This window comes from Canis aureus, chromosome 6 (assembly GCF_053574225.1).
Source record: "Canis aureus isolate CA01 chromosome 6, VMU_Caureus_v.1.0, whole genome shotgun sequence".
NCBI classification, from domain to species: domain Eukaryota; kingdom Metazoa; phylum Chordata; class Mammalia; order Carnivora; family Canidae; genus Canis; species Canis aureus.
In genome coordinates, this window is record NC_135616.1 from 37,721,241 (window position 1) to 37,737,467 (window position 16,227).

At 45.3% G+C, this 16,227-nt stretch overlaps 1 long non-coding RNA gene across 1 annotated transcript; it reads left to right on the top strand.

Moving 5' to 3' along the window:
* Positions 1–1,077: 1,077 nt before the first annotated feature.
* LOC144315750 (uncharacterized) lies at positions 1,078–15,358 on the top strand. Its single transcript, XR_013381543.1, has 5 exons — positions 1,078–2,057; positions 3,519–3,693; positions 10,748–10,876; positions 12,096–12,223; positions 15,152–15,358. It is a non-coding gene; the product is annotated as an uncharacterized LOC144315750 (long non-coding RNA).
* The last annotated feature ends 869 nt before the right edge of the window (positions 15,359–16,227 follow it).

Sequence of the window (16,227 nt, forward strand, 5' to 3'; positions counted from 1 at the left end):
TGTCAAGTCACGAAGAGGACGCCTGTGTTGGTATGATGATGCAAAGTGTCTTGACCTCATCTATCCCCTGAAGGGTCTCTGGGGGCTCCCAGGGTCTGCGGACCACAGCAGTTTGAGGAACGCTCTGTTGTCCAACACCGGAGCCGGGGAGCCAGGAAGGAAGGTGGATCCTCTCTTACCTCCGTGGAGATGTGGATTGGCCACCGGCCCCTCCATCCCCTGCCAGTGTAGACAAAGTGACTCTCGGCTGGCCCTGCTCCTGCTCTGGCCACCCACCCCAGCCCTTCCGGAGCAGGCGGGCAGGAATGCGAATGAATGCGGGGGAGAGGTGGCCGCAGCCTCACCTCCCCCGCTGGGAGAGAAAGTGCCAGGCATTTCTTCGGGCCATCCATCAAGCGCGGACAGGCCCTTCCCGGGGCGTGCAGGTGGGGCGGGCCAGCCCCCCTCCTGCGGCTCTGCGTCCCCCGCCCACCCTCGGGGCCTGCCAGGTGGGCCCCGCCCCGGCCGGACGGTCGCCCCGGTGACCACGCGGTGCCCCGGGCGGGCGGGGACGTCCGGGAGGCCGGGGCCGGGAGGGGGCCGGCCTGGAGCGCTGGACGCCCGCGGACCGCGTCCAGAGAGACAATGTCAGGAAGTGGCCGGTCAGATCCTTCCGGGGCAGCCCGGCTCCAGCGCGGGCGCTCCGGGGGAGGGGGGGGGGCTGCTGTGGCTGGGCTCCCCAGCGTCCCTGGGGCAGGGTAGACCGGGCAGGCCGTGGGGGTGGGGGTGTGCAGGGTGGGGGGGGTGGGGGTGTGCAGGGTGGGGGGGCTGGGGGAGACGGGGCAGGCCGTGAGGTGGGGGTGTGCAGGGTGGGGGGGCTGGGGGAGACAGGGCAGGCCGTGAGGTGGGGGTGTGCAGGGTGGGGGGGCTGGGGGAGACAGGGCAGGCCGTGAGGTGGGGGTGTGCAGGGCGGAGGGGCTGGGGGAGACGGGGCAGGCCGTGAGGTGGGGGTGTGCAGGGCGGAGGGGCTGGGGGAGACAGGGCTGGGCGTGGGGGTGGGGGCCGAGGGAGACGGGGCAGGGGGTGGGATGGAGGTGTGTAGGATGGGGGGGCTGCAGGGGGCAGAGGAGACCCAGGCGGGCCGTGGTGGTGGGAGGCCGGGGGCGCCAACGGGATTTCCCTGGAGAGGGGTCACAATGAAAACCACAGCCCTCCTTGGCCTCCAGCGGAGCCTGGCCGCTGACAAAGGCTCGCACGCGGTGAGCTCAGCGCCCACGTGACGCAGGACCAGGCAGGAGGGTCCAGCCAGGGTCCAGCCGAGCTGCAGCTGGGGGGCCCCGCCCCAGCGCCCGGGGACTGCAAGATAAAATAGCGGGAGCAGGAGGCAGTTATCACCCCCCCCCCTTTTCTCTACGTCAAAGACCTTGAATTATTTACTTGTCATAACAATACTTTTAGTAATAATCATATTTTTTAATGACTTATACTTTTCAGGACGGATCTATGGAATCTAGTTAGCTGTGGAGGCCAGTTTTGCATGCTGAAAGTCATTTTTTAAGTGCAGGAGTTGTAAGACTATAAAAATAAATTAATTAACCACAAAAAAAAATTACTAATGCTGTCCAGGGAGATTTATTCTCATTGAGTTGGAACAAAAGTAAGATTCCAGCAGAGGTGTTTATCACCAGGGTGAAGGGTTGGGATACTGATGAATTTGGTGTTGCACAAGGCAGAGGCAAGGAGGCTTGAGAGGTGAGCGAGACCACAGGAAGAGGGCAGGTAGGAATCAGGAACCCTCCTGAGAGCTAGTACCAACCTCAGGTCAGTGAGGGGTTCCAGATAGGAAGAAACCCCACTCACCCAGGTCCCTATCACACAGGTGGCACAGTGAGTGAGTGGGCTGCTTGCCCTTTAAGAACCTGTCTACAGCAAACAGAGATTCCAGAGTCTGTACACCTGTCAGTCACTGTGATGCCCCTTCTGGACAGGATGCAACTATCCCACTACTACTCTGCCTTTGGCTTTCAGATGTGGACTGCATATGGCATACTTTGGCTGTTGATAAGTCCTGTGATCAGGTCAGCTTTCTTATCTCAGCCCACCATACTCACAGCAGGCTAGAACCAGGCCAAAATACCACATAGATCTCCGTATTCAGAACTGCAGCAATTTCAAACCTCTGTCAAGTGAGAGGCATCATCATGTTGATTAGGAGGCTAACTTGGAGACAGCCTGCCTGGATTCAAATCCCAGCCCTGTCCCTTCATGATACATGGAACCCAGGCAAAATCCTCAACACGGGAATGATCGTAATAAGACCCTATCTCATGGGCTGCTGTTGAGGATTACATGAGTTAATTCCTCCTGTTACATGCTTAAAGGCTGACTGGCAGGTGATCCAAACTAGTTAAGTCTTTGTTAGTGTTATGAAGAGTCTACATTATGCAAACCACAGTGGTAGGTGTAAGGGGTTCTTAATGTTCAAAGAATATTTGGAAATGAAATGCAGCACATAATTGGACACTTTAGTGAGAGGTACTGGCAAGATCTAAAAATGTGAGAGAAGGGGATCCCTGGGTGGCGCAGCGGTTTGGCGCCTGCCTTTGGCCCAGGGCGCGATCCTGGAGACCCGGGATCGAATCCCACATCTGGCTCCCGGTGCATGGAGCCTGCTTCTCCCTCTGCCTATGTCTCTGCCTCTCTCTCTCTCTCTCTCTCTGTGACTAATAAATAAATAAATTAAAAAATTAAAAAAAAATAAAAATAAAAATGTGAGAGAATAAGAAATAGAGGTTACACAGTCCAACTGCCTATCCCGGGTCAGCATCCTTCTTAAAATATCTGGTTTTTCTTTCATGTTCTATTGGAAAACTTTCAGGGACTTGGAACTAAGACCATTCTATTTTTGAACAACTGTAATTAGAATAATCTTACTAGTATAAGGAAGATACTCTAATTATCAGAATTTCTTTTGAAGGAATCCTTTTTTTTTTTTTTTTAATGGACAAGGGGTCTTGCCCCTTGAACTGCCATCTAAGGAAGATGCATTTTGCTGGGTTGGGAAGTCCTTTGTTTTGACAAGCTTGGAGCTAAGTTTTTGAGGTTTTTTAAAAGATTTTTATTTAACTGCAATAGAGCATGAGCTGGGGGAGGGGCAGAAGGAGAGGGAGAAGTTGCTTCCCAGCCCCACTCGGGACTCAATCTCAGGATCCCTGAGATCACGACCTGAGCTAAAAGCAGATGCTTCACCGACGGAGACCCCCAGATGCCCGGGAGCTGAGTTTTTATATAAATTGTGAAGCTCAGGATGAATTAAATCTGCTTGTGTGGTAGTTGAGAGAAGCAAGAGTAAAGGTAGCTCAGTAGCTGAATCGGGAGTTTGGAAGCCAGATATATCTAATGAGACTTAAAAAAAAAAAAAGATTAATGACTATATTGTCTACTAGAAATGACATGTACTTACATAAACAAGTAGAGATGAAAATCACTTAAAATCCTGCCATTGAGGTAGTCATTGTTTTTTTGTTTTTGTTTTTAAGATTTTATTCATTTATTCATGAGAGATGCAGAGAAAGAGAGAGAGAGGCAAAGACACAGGCAGAGGGTGAAGCAAGCTCCATGCAGGGAGCCCGACGTGGGACTCGACCGGGTCTCCAGAATCATACCCTGGGCCAAAGGCAGACGCTAAACCTCTGAGCCACCCAGGCGTCCAAGGTAGTCATTGTTTGATGAATATCATTCCAATGTTAATGTTAAGTTGTTTGATGGTGGTATTTAATACAAACTCTACATTTATAAAAAAGGCAATCTGCCTCTCACCTCTCTCCCTGGTCCTAGCACTGCCCTTCCTACCTCTTTTCCAACCACCGTGCCCGCCCCCTCCTACTAGAGTCTTAGAACAAAATTTCACTAGTTTTCTTTAGAGATTTCTCCAGATCTGACTCCAAACTCTTTACCATTCTGGGTGAGCTCCCATGGTCACCCTCCATTGCCAACATCCCTGTGACAACCTGCCTCCTGGGCTGGAGCAGAATCATTCAGGTATAGTCTGAGGAGTGCAGAAAGCAGGCAGCAGTCACCTCCCTGCCTGTGTCACACAATGGGCTATCACAGAACCTGTGGCCACCCACAACCCCTCCCTCCAACCCCACAGGTTTTTCTCACCTTGCTGCCTTTTTTTTTTTTTTAAGATTTTATTTATTTACCCATGAGAGACAGAGAGAGAGAGAGAGACAGAGACATAAACAGAGGAAGAGCAGGCTCTCCACGGGGGGAGCCCCATGTAGGACTCCATCCTGGGACTGTAGGACCACACCATGAGCCAGAGGCAGATGCTTAATCGCCAAACCACCCAGGCGCCCCTCACCTTGCTGCTGTTTTTTTTTTTTTTTTTTTAAGATTTTTATTTATTTATTCAAGAGAGGCACAGAGAGAGAGAGAGAAGCAGAGACACAGGCAGAGGGAGAAGCAAGCTCCATACAAGGGAGCCCGATGCGGGACTCAATCCCCAGACCTGGGATATGCCCTGAGCCAAAGGCAGGTGCTCAACCTCTGAGCCACCCAGGCACCCCACCTTGCTGCTCTTAATCTAAATCTCACCCTATTTTGTGTAAAATTTTAGAGAGAAAAATACCCATTTTTCTAAAATGTTCATACAGGAAATGGGGAAGAAGAGAGTTATGTCACATAGAGCACAATATTTCTATTTAAAAACACCACTGGGGAATACCTGGGTGGCTAAGCGGTTGAGCACCTCCCTTCCACCCACGGTATGATCCTGGAGTCCCGTGATCCAGTCCCACATCAGGCTCCTTGCATGGAGCCTGCATCTTTCTCTGCCTATGTCTCTGCCTCTCTCTTTGTGTCTCTCATGAATAAATAAATAAATAAAATCTTTAAAATAAATAAATAAATACACCACTGGACAGTGCGCCTGGTGGCTGGGTAGGTGAAGCATCTGCCTTCAGCTCAGGTAATGATCCCAGGGTCCTGGGATGGAGCCCTGTGTTGAGCTCTGCCCCGTGGGGAGTCTATTTCTCCCCCTCTCTGCCCCTCTCCACCACTCATGCTCTCTCTTCCTCTCTCTGAAATAAAGAAATGAACTCTTTTTAAAAATATATAAAAAATATATATATATAAATAATACAAAATTAGGTACAAAATAAATATTTAATTAGAATGCAAAAATAAATTACACTGGCTTAGTCTGGAGAGTACTTGACTCTTGACCTCAGGGTTGTAAGTTTGAGCCCCACACTGGACACAGAGAATAAAGATCTAAAAAAAATTTTTTTTAAAGATTAAAAAAATTGAAAAGAAAAAAAAGGAAGCCTGGGTGGCTCAGCGGTTGAGCGTCTGCCTTTGGCTCAGGCTGTGATCCCAGAGTCCTGGGATCAAGTCCCACATTGGCTCCCTGCATGGAGCCTGCTTCTCCTTCTGCCTGTGTCTCTGCCTCTCTCTCTCTCTCTCTCTCATGAAAAAATAAATAAAATCTTCAAAAATAATAATAATAAATTGGGTTTTTAAAAAATTAAAAAGAACAGTCTTTGTGAATTGCAGTTAAAATATCTCACTTTTGGGACACCTGGGTGGCTCAGCGGTTGAGCACCTGCCTTTGGCTCAGGGTGTGATCCTGCAGTCTCAGGATCGAGTCCCACATCAGGCTTCCTGCCTAGAGCCTGCTTCTCCCTCTGCCTACATCTCTGCGTCTCTCTTCTGTGTCTCTCATGAATAAATAAATAAAATCTTTAAAAAAAAAAAAATATCTCACTTTTGCAAATTTTGCAAACACTTGTGAGCATCCTGGGTGAGTAGCCTGCTTCCCACCCCCAGAGGCCCTCCCCCAGGGGCCCGAAAACAGAGCAAGTGAGTGACTCTGAAGCCTACTCTGTGTCAGCTCCTTGCTGAAGCTATGTCTATCTCCATCCCTTTGCACTGAGATCTCCCAAATTCCCCAGGATCCAGCTCCCAGGGACCTCAGGTCGGTCTCTCTGAAAATAAACCAGTTTAGGTGCTTGCAGAGGAGAATAAACATGTCTTTCTCTAGGGCAGTCAAAAATTAATTAAAATAAGTCAGTTTAATTATAAAATCAGCATTTCCACAGTTTGAAAATAAATATATATGTAAAGATATAAAGTGAAAAGTTTCGCTCATGTCTGCCCTGTTACCGTCTATGTCCACATACCTGTGAGTGAACACTTTAATTAACTTCTTGGTCCTTCCAGGCCTTTTTAATGGGAATATAAGTGCATACTGCTGTATATTTTCCTCTCTCCCTTCTTACACAAAAGATAAGCTCACTTGCTTAACTCACTTAATAATATGTCTTGGAAAAAAATAATAATATATTGGAAGTCCTTCCATATTAGTTTGGAAAGAGCTGCCTTATTCTTCCTGTAGCTGCATAGTATCAATTTTATGGATATGTCATAGTCTATTAACAGGCTGATGGACTCTGACATGTCTTTAGCTTGCTGCTGTGATACACAATGCTGCAATGTTTAAGCTCATACTTAATGTATAACGTCAGCTCTCTATCATGTTCCATGTGGTATATCCATTTGCAAGACAGACTTCTAGAAGTGGGATTGCTGTGTCAAAGGATAGATGTGTTTGTCATTTTTATATGTATTCCAACTGCCCCCATATGAGGTTTACCAACTTGCACATCCACCAGCAATGCTTGAGTGTCACTAACTCCCTAAATAAAATCTTAAATAAAAAAAAAAAAATAAATAAATAAATAAATAAATATTTAAAAAAGTAAAAACAAAAAACTTTTTAAAAAATATTTTATTTATTCATTCATGAGAGATACAGAGAGAGAGAGAGAGAGAGCGGCAGAGACACAGGCAGAGAGAGAAGCAGGCTCCACGCAGGGAACCCGACGTGGGACTCCATCCTGGGGCTCCAGGATCACGCCCTGGGCTAAAGGCAGACACTCAACCACTGAGCCACCCAGGCACACCTAAAAATTTTAATACATTTCAAACTTACAAAAATGTTGCAAAGTACTAAAAAAAGAAAAAAGAGGGACACCTGGGTGACTCCATCAGTTAAGTAAGTGTTTGACTCTGGGGGCAGCCTGGGTGGCTTAGCGGTTTAGTACCACCTGCAGCCTGGGGTGTGATCCTGGAGACCCGGAATCGAGTCCCACATCTGGCTTCCTGTATGGAGCCTGCTTCTCTCTCTCTTTCTCTCTCTCTCTCTCTCTGTGTGTCTCTATGAATAAATCAACAAAAATCTTAAAAAAAAGTGTTTGACTCTGGACCTCAGCTCAGGTCTCAATCTCAGAGTAGTGAGTTCAAGCCCCAAATTGGATTCCACACTGGGCATGGAGCCTACTTAGAAATAAGAAAAGAAATGAAAAAGAAAGGATTACTAAGAATCTCTGTATTCCCTTTAACCAGATTTACCAGTTAACATTTATCACTTTTTTTGTACCATTCTCTTTTTGTCTCTCTGTATGATTATACAATCTATGTGTAATACAAATGGTTAAGGTTTTATATGTTGTGTAAATATATATATTTACATATTACTTTTATGTATGCATAAATATTATATATAATATATATATAATTCTAAAGAACAAGGACACTCTCTTATGTAACCACTATTTGTCAAAATTAGGAAACTTGCTCTTATCTATAGTATGTATGCAAAATTTTCAATTTCCAGTTGTTCCAATAATGTACATTATACAAATACTTTTTTTTTTTTCAGTTCAAGATACCGTTCCAGATCACATTATGCACTGAGCTGTGGTCTTTGGGTTTGTTTTTTGTTTTGTTTTGTTTTTTAAAGATTTTATTTGTTTATTCATGAGAGACAGAGGCAGAGACACAGGCAGAGGGAGAACCAGGCTTCATGCAGGGAGCCTGATGTGGGACTGGATCCCAGGTCTCCAGGATCAGGCCCTGGGCTGAGGGCAGCACTAAACTGCTGAGCCACCCAGGCAGCCCAAGGATTTTTCTTTTCATTGTAGCTATTTTATTTCTGAAAGATTTTATTTACTTTAAAAATATTTTATTTATTTTTAAGATTTTATTTGTTTATTCATGAGAGACATACAGAGAGAGAGGCAGAGATGTAGGCAGAGGGAGAAGCAGGTTCCCCGTGGCGAACCCATGTGGGAATCGATCCCAGGACCCGGAATCATGCCCTGAGCCAAAGGCAAATGCTCAACCACTGAGCCACCCAGGAGTCCCTAAAATATTTTATTTACTTTTTATTAGAGATTAAGAGGGGCAGAAGGAGAGAGAGAATCTTAGCAGGCTCCATGCCTAGAGAATGATCCAGACATAGACTCCATCTCACTACGCTGAGATCATGACCTGAGCTGAAATCAAGAGTCCAACGCTTAACTGACTGAGCCACTCAGTTGCCCTTCATTATAGTTCTTTATTTAGTTATTTTTTTAAATATTTTATTTATTTATTCATGAGAGACACAGACAGAGAGAGGCGGAGACAGAGGCAGAGAGAGAAGCAGACTCCATGCAGGGAACCCCCTTGTGGGACTCAATCCTGGGTCTCCAGGATCACGCCCTGGGCTGAAGGCAGATGCTCAGCCACTGAGCCACCCAGGCGTCCCTCATTATAGTTTTTAAAAATTATTTTTTACTGTGGTAAAATACACATAACACAAAATTTGATATTTAAACCATTTTTAAGTCTGTAAATCCGTGGGATTAGTCATATTCACAATCTTATGCAATCAGCACCACTATTTCCAAAACTTTTTCATCATTTCAAATAGGAGCTCTATGACCATCACACAACAACCTGCCATTCCCACATTTCCCAGCCCCTGGTAACCTGTATTTCACGTAAGCAGGATCATACATTGTCTTTTTGTGTATTGTATTTTCAAGGTTCATCTATATTGTAGCATGTATTTCCCTAATGACTAACAATGTTTAGAACCTTTTCCTGTCCTTGTTGGTCATGTGTGTATATTCTTTGGACTAATGTCTATTGAAGTTTTCTGCCCTCCATTTAAAAAAATTCAGGCGAGGGGGATCCCTGGGTGGCGCACCAGTTTAGCGCCTGCCTTTGGCCCAGGGCGTGATCCTGGAGACCCGGGATCGAATCCCACGTCGGGCTCCCGGTGCATGGAGCCTGCTTCTCCCTCTGCCTATGTCTCTGCCTCTCTCTCTCTCTCTGTGTGACTATCATAAATAAAAATTAAAAAAAAAAAATTGGTGAAGGATGCCTGGGTGGCTCAGTGGTTTAGTGCCTGCCTTTGGCCCAGGCTGTGGTCCTGGAGTCCTGGGATAGAGTCCCGCATCAGGCTCCCTGCATGGAGCCTGCTTCTCCCTCTGCCTGTGTCTCTACCTCTCTCTCTCTCTCTGTCACTCATGAATAAATAAATAAATAATTTAAAAAATTTTTTGGTGGGCTCCTTCCATGGAGCCTGCTTCTCCCTCTGTCTGTTTGTCTGTGTCTCTCTCTCTGTCTCTCATTAATAAATAAATAAAATCTTTTAAAAAAACTTTAAAAAAATTTTTGAGGGGATGCCTGTGTGGCTGTGGTTGAGTGATTGTCTTTGGCTCAGGTCCTGATCCTAGGGTCCTGGTATCAAGTACCCTATTGGGCTCCCTGCAGGGAGCCTGCTTCTCCCTCTGCCTATGTCTCTGCTTCTCTCTGTGTGTCTCTCATGAATAAGTAAATAAGATCTTTTAAAAAAAAATTTTTATGTAAGCTTTATGACCAATGTGGGTCTTAAAATCATGACTCCAAGATCAAGAGTCACGTGCTTTACTGGCTGAGGCAGCCAGGCATCACAATTGTCTATAGATTTATTCTTTTATTTCTGGATTCTCAATTTTATTTTATTTTAACATTATTTATTTATTTATTCATGAGAGACACATAGAGGCAGAGACATAGGCAGAGGGAGAAGCAGTCTCCATGCAGGGAGCCCAATGTGGGACTAAATCCCGGAACTCCAGAATCACACCCTGAGCTAAAGGCAGACACTCAACCGCCGAGCCACTCAGGGATCCCTTTATTTTATTTTATTTTTTCTTTTTTTTTTTTAATTTTTATTTATTTATGATAGTCACACACACAGAGAGAGAGAGAGAGAGAGAGAGAGGCAGAGACAGAGGGAGAAGCAGGCTCCATGCCCGACGTGGGATTTGATCCCGGGTCTTCAGGATCGCGCCCTGGGCCAAGGGCAGGCGCTAAACCGCTACGCCACCCAGGGATCCCTATTTTATTTTTTTAAAGATTTTTATTGGGATCCCTGGGTGGTGCAGCGGTTTAGCACCTGCCTTTAGCCCAGGGCTCGATCCTGGAGACCCGGGATTGAATCCCACGTCAGGCTCCCGGTGCATGGGGCCTGCTTCTCCCTCTGCCTATGTCTCTGCCTCTCTCTCTCTCTCTCTCTCTCTGTGACTATCATAAATAAATAAAAATTTAAAAAATATATTTTTATTTATTTAGAATGCAAGCAAGGGGAGGGGTAGAGGGAGAGGGAGAAAGAATCCCAAACAGTTGCCTCACACAGTGTAGAGCCCAACACAGGGCTCAATCCCACAACCCTGAGATAATGACCTGAGGTGAAATCAAGAGTCGGATATGTAACTAACTGAACCACGGCCCCTGGACTCTTAGTTGTATTTCATTGATATATATGTATATCTTTCTGCCAGGACAACATCATTCCATTATTGTAGCTTATTATAGTAAAATTTGAAATTGGGAAGTATGAGTCACCTGACTTTGCTCTTCTTTTTCTTTTTCTTTTTTTTTTTTTAAGATTTTCTTTTGACAGAGAGGAGCACAAGCCATGGGAGCATCAGGCAGAGGGAGAAGCATGCTCCCCGCTGAGCAGGGCGCCTGATGTGGGCTTGATCCCAGGATTCCGGGATCATGACCTGAGCTGAAGGTAGATGTTTCACCAACTGAGCCACCCAGGCACTTCTGCTCTTCTTTTTTAAAGATTATTTTGGCCATTTAGAGTCCTTTTTGGTTCTGGTGAATTTGTGGATTGGCTCTTCCATTTCTGCAAAAAAAGGCTGTTGGAATCTTCTTCTTAAAGATTTTTAAAGGCTTATTTATTTATTTTTAAAATAAGCTCAGGCAGCCGGGGTGGCTCAGTGGTTTAGCGCCACCTTTTTTTTTTTTAAGATTTTATTTATTTATTAAAGACACAGAAAGAGAGAGAAAGAGGCAGAGACACAGGCAGAGGGAGAAGCAGGCTCAGTGCAGGGAGCCCGGAGAGGGACTCGATTCCGGGTCTCAAGGATCAGGCCCTGGGCCGAAGGGGGCGCTAAACCGCTGAGCCACCGGGGCTGCCCTTTAGCGCCACCTTTGGCCCAGGTTGTGATCCTGGAGACCCGGGATCCGGATCGGGTCCCAAGTCGGGCTCCCTGCATGGAGCCTGCTTCTCCCTCTGCCTGTGTCTCTGCCTCTCTCTTGCTCTGTGTCTCTCATGAATATATAAATAAAATCTTAAAAAAAATAAAAATAAAAAAATAAAATAAAATAAAATAAAATAAAATAAAATAAAATAAGCTCTATGCCCAACATGCAGCTTAACCTCATGACCCCAGGATCACAAGTCACATGCTCTACAGACTGAAGCAGCTAGGCCCCTTATTTATTTGTTTGTTTGTTTGTTTGTTTATTTAAAGATTTTTTTTTGAAGATTTTTATTATTTATTTGAGAACGAGAGAGATTGAGAAAGAGAGAGAGGGGCAGCCCAGGTGGCTCAGTGGTTGGGCGTCTGCCTTCCGCCCAAGGTGTGATCCTGGAGACCTTGGATGGGTCCCATATCGGGCTCCCTACCGGGAGCCTGCTACTCCCTCTGCCTGTGTCTCTGCCTCTTGCTCTCTGTTTCTCATGAATAAATAAATAAAATCTTTAAAAAAAAAAAAAGAGAGAGAGAGAGAGAGAAAGCACAAACAAGGAGAAGAGCAGAGGCAGAAGCAGACTCCCTGCTGAGCTGGCAGCTTAATGCAGAGCTGCATCCTGGGACCCTGGAACAACGACCTGACCAAGCCAAGCCACCAGGCCCCCTGATGAGGTCTATACTTTTATTCAAGCTTTCCTGGATTTCCATGTGTCCATTCTCAGAGCAGCCTGCCTTACTTTTCACTTGAAGGTAACCTGAGGCTCCAGGACAGAACCTGGCTGCAGAGGTCCACAGGGCAGCACGTCCCTCTCGCAACACTATGTCTGGAGCCCTCCCTCTGCTCCATGGTCTCTGCAGCTGACAGCAGTAGGACTCAGGTACTTTGTGTGAGCCTTTACAGTAACCAAAAACTTGCCCAAAAGACTAATAGCCAGACCAAACATTTCTGGATAAAAGTTGAACTGGTACTTGAGTTTGGCCAGCCACTGAATTACTTCCATCTCTGGGTTGCAGAAACATTCTCATTCGTAGGTTTTTTCAGCACATTCACCTTCCACACCTGGGCTTTCCTAGAAATTGCCTTTTCTTTTCTCTCTCTTTTTTTTTAAAAAGATTTTATTTATTTATTCATGAGAGACACAGAGAGAAAGGCAGAGACACAGGCAGAGAGAGAAGCAGGCTCCATGAAGGGAGCCCTATGTGGGACTGCTGAGCCACCCAGGCGTCCCTCAATGCCTTTTAATTGCTCTAGAATTTCCAGTATCTCTTTGTAATTTTAATTACCCTAATAATTGATAATGTTGACACTCTTTTCATATGTTTATTAATCATGTGATGTCCTCTTTTGTGAAATGCCAACTCAAGTCGTTTGTGGACTTTTTACAAATGAGTTGTCTTTTTTTTTTTAAGATTTTATTTATTTGGGACACCTGGGTGGCTCAGCGGTTGGGCGTCTGCCTTTGTCTCAGGGTGTGATTCCAGAGTCACAGGATCGAGTCCCAGAGTCCCACGTCGGTCTCCCCGCAGGGAGTCTGCTTCTCCCTCTGCCTATGTCTCAGCCTCTCTCTGTGTCTCTCATGAATAAATAAATAAAATCCTAAAAAGAATTGTTTATTTATTCATGAGAGACACACAGAGAGAAAGAGGCAAAGACACAGGCAGAGGGAGAAGCAGACTCCCTGCAGGGAGCCCAACATAGGACTGGATCCTGGGTCTCCGGGATCTGACCCTGGGCCAAAGGTGGCGCTAAACCGCTGAGCCACTTGGGCTGCCCAGGTTGTCTTTTGTCTTTTATATATCTATATCTATCTAACTCTAGATACACATTTATCTTCTGATACCAGTACTTTGTCAGATATATGCGCTACAAATATTTTCTCCTAGTCCATGGCTTGTGTTTTACCTTAATGGTCTTTTAATGGATAGTTCTTAATTTTAATGAATTCCATCATTCCATTATGATTTCTGTATCTATTTGAGAAATCTTTGCCTATCCAACTTCATGAATTTTATTATTTTTTTTTTATTTTTTTAAATTAATTTATTTATTTATTCATGAGAGAGACAGAGAGAGAGGCAGAGACACAGGCAGAGGGAGAGGCGGGCTCCCTGCCGGGAGCCCGACGTGGGACTCCATCCCGGGACTCCAGGATCGCGCCCTGGGCCAAAGGCAGGCGCTAAACCATTGAGCCACCCAGGGATCCCCTTCATGAATTTTTTTAAAAAGAGATCTTATTTATTTAACAGAGAGAGAGGAAACACAAGTAGGGAGAGCGGCAGGCAGAGGCAGAGGGAGAAGGCAATTGAAGTTACAAAGAGCCAGGGATTTTTTTCTTTTGAGGGGGTGGGGGCACCATACTTGTCTTTTATATGAATCAAATAATTAGGCCTTAGAAAATCAAGAAAAACTGGGGCACCTGGATGGCTCAGTTGGCGAACCATCTGCCTTTGGCTCAGGTCATGATCCTTGGCTCATGGGATGTAGTCCCAAATTGGGCTCCCTGCTCAGCAGGGGAGCCTACTTCTCCCTCTTCCTCTGCCTGCAGCTCTCCCTGCTCGAGTTTCTTCTCTCTGACAAATGGAAGGTCTTTTGTTCTGGAAATCAACTGGGGTGTGTGGGGGGGAGGATAAGGGAAGAACTAAAGTTCTTCAGATATGAGGAGAATTTTATGAGGTCATTAAATAGAGTGAAGTAGATCTCTATGTTTTGATTTGGAAAAAAAATGGCCAGGATGTATTTTCTTTTTCAGGATATATTAATTTTTAAAAGCAAAATTTCTAGAACGTGATGTCATTTTTGTTAGAAACCAAACAAAAACAGTTGATGAGGATTAGCTAAGGACAAAGCACAAGCCTGAGACAGCACATTGACAAGTCCTTGAAACAAGGAGAGTGACATTCCTCTGTGGACTCCACTGCCTCTATGTTAATACTTTGCTAAGGGCAAAGGCAATCTTAGCCCGACCCCCAGGAGGCTGGAAGTCTACCTTAACATATAAAAATTCCTTCAGAAATTTCCTTTATCTCTACCCCCCAAGATACATGTTGGCAATCATCCGCCAAGCACATGGCCCACCCATATCCATCTGAAGGGTCTCATGACTCAGGGTTTATTAGACGGTAATAAGTGACCTTTCCCCAACCACAGCTAGCCCCCTCAAGGTCCTGGAAACTTTGCTTCCAAAATTCCTCAGAGAGTACGCTATCGCCAAACCCCTCCCAACTCCTAGGTATGTAATCAGCCACCCCTCACAGGCCCCGGGGCAGCAGCTCTTACTGCCCATGGGTCCCATCCCAGGGCTTTAATAAAACCACCATTTTGCACCAAAACATCTCAAGAATTCTTTATTGGTGGTTGGCTCCGGACCTCACCTATATTCCAAAACTTCATCACAATCAAGTAAAGAAATAAAATGTGGGTATGTGATTATCTATTTATACACATTTTTTTAAAGGTTTTATTTATTTATTCATAGAGACACAGAGAGAGAGAGGGGCAGAGGAACAGGCAGAGGGAGAAGCAGGCTCCATGCAGGGAGCCCGATGTGGGACTCAATCCAGGGTCCCCAGGATCACACCCCAGGCTGCAGGCGGTGCTAAACCGCTGTGCCACCAGGGCTGCCCTGTTTATACACATTTGAAAAAGTAGAGGATATACAACAAATTGGTGACACTGATGATGCAGAAGTGAGACTGGATGGATGGGGTAGACGAGAAAAAAGAGGGTTCATGTGTATTTTTTTATCTTTTATCTGTCTTAAAGATTTTATTTATTTATTTATTTATTTATTTATTTATTTATTTAGGGTAAGGGGAAGAAGCAGAGGGAGAGAGGGACAAAGTCCAATGCAGGATGGGAGCTCACGACTCTGAGATCACAACCTGAGCGGAAACCAAGAGTCAGAGGCTCAACTGAGGCTCAACCATGCCACCCAGTCATCTCTGAATTTTTTTGACAGTGCCATCAATTTTTTGGAGTTTATTACAGTAAAAATGCTTTTGTTTACCCATAACTCTGTTCTTTTTCCTTTTTTAAAAAAATTTTATTTATTTATTCATGAGAGACACACAGAGACAAAGTGAGGCAGAGACACATGCAGGGAGCCTGATGCAGGACTCGATCCTAGTCTCCAGGATCAGGCCCTGGGCTGAAGGCGGCTCTAAACTGCAGAGCCACCTGGACCGCCCCTGTTCTTTTGTTCTTGACCCTATTGTTTTTTGTTGTTGTTGTTACTTAAAAGTAATATATACTTACTTTAGTTTTTTTTTGTTTAAGATTTATTTTTTTGACACAGAGAGAGATAGAGTGCGTGCAAGCAGAGGAGGGGCAGAGGCAGGAGAAGCAGGCTACCTGATGAGCAAGGAGCCTGACACGATGTATGGGGGGGGTTTGATCCCAGGACCTTGGGATCATGACCTGAGCTGAGGGCAAACACTTAACTGACTCTGCCACCCAGCTGCCCCTTTAGTACATTTTTAAAAAAACAATAGAATTATAAGTTAGAATTTTCCAAATCCCCACTCCACTTCTTTTACTTTTTTTTTTTTTTTTTTTTAAGATTTTATTTATTTATTCATGAGAGACACAGAGAGAGACATAGGCAGAGGGAGAAGCAGGTTCCACGCAGGGAGCCCGATGCAGGCCTCAATCCCGGGACTCCAGGATCACGCCCTGAGCCAAATGCAGACACTAAACAGCTGAGCCACACAGGGATCCCCACTTTTTTTACTTTGTATTAAGAAAATGGCAGTGTGATGTAGGGGTCAAATGTGCTTGCCCTGGGACTCCTGGGGTTCATATCCTGGCTATATTAGTCTGCTTTGAGCTATTACAACAAAACTGTAGACTTGGTGGCTTAAACAGAAATTTATTTCACCGTTC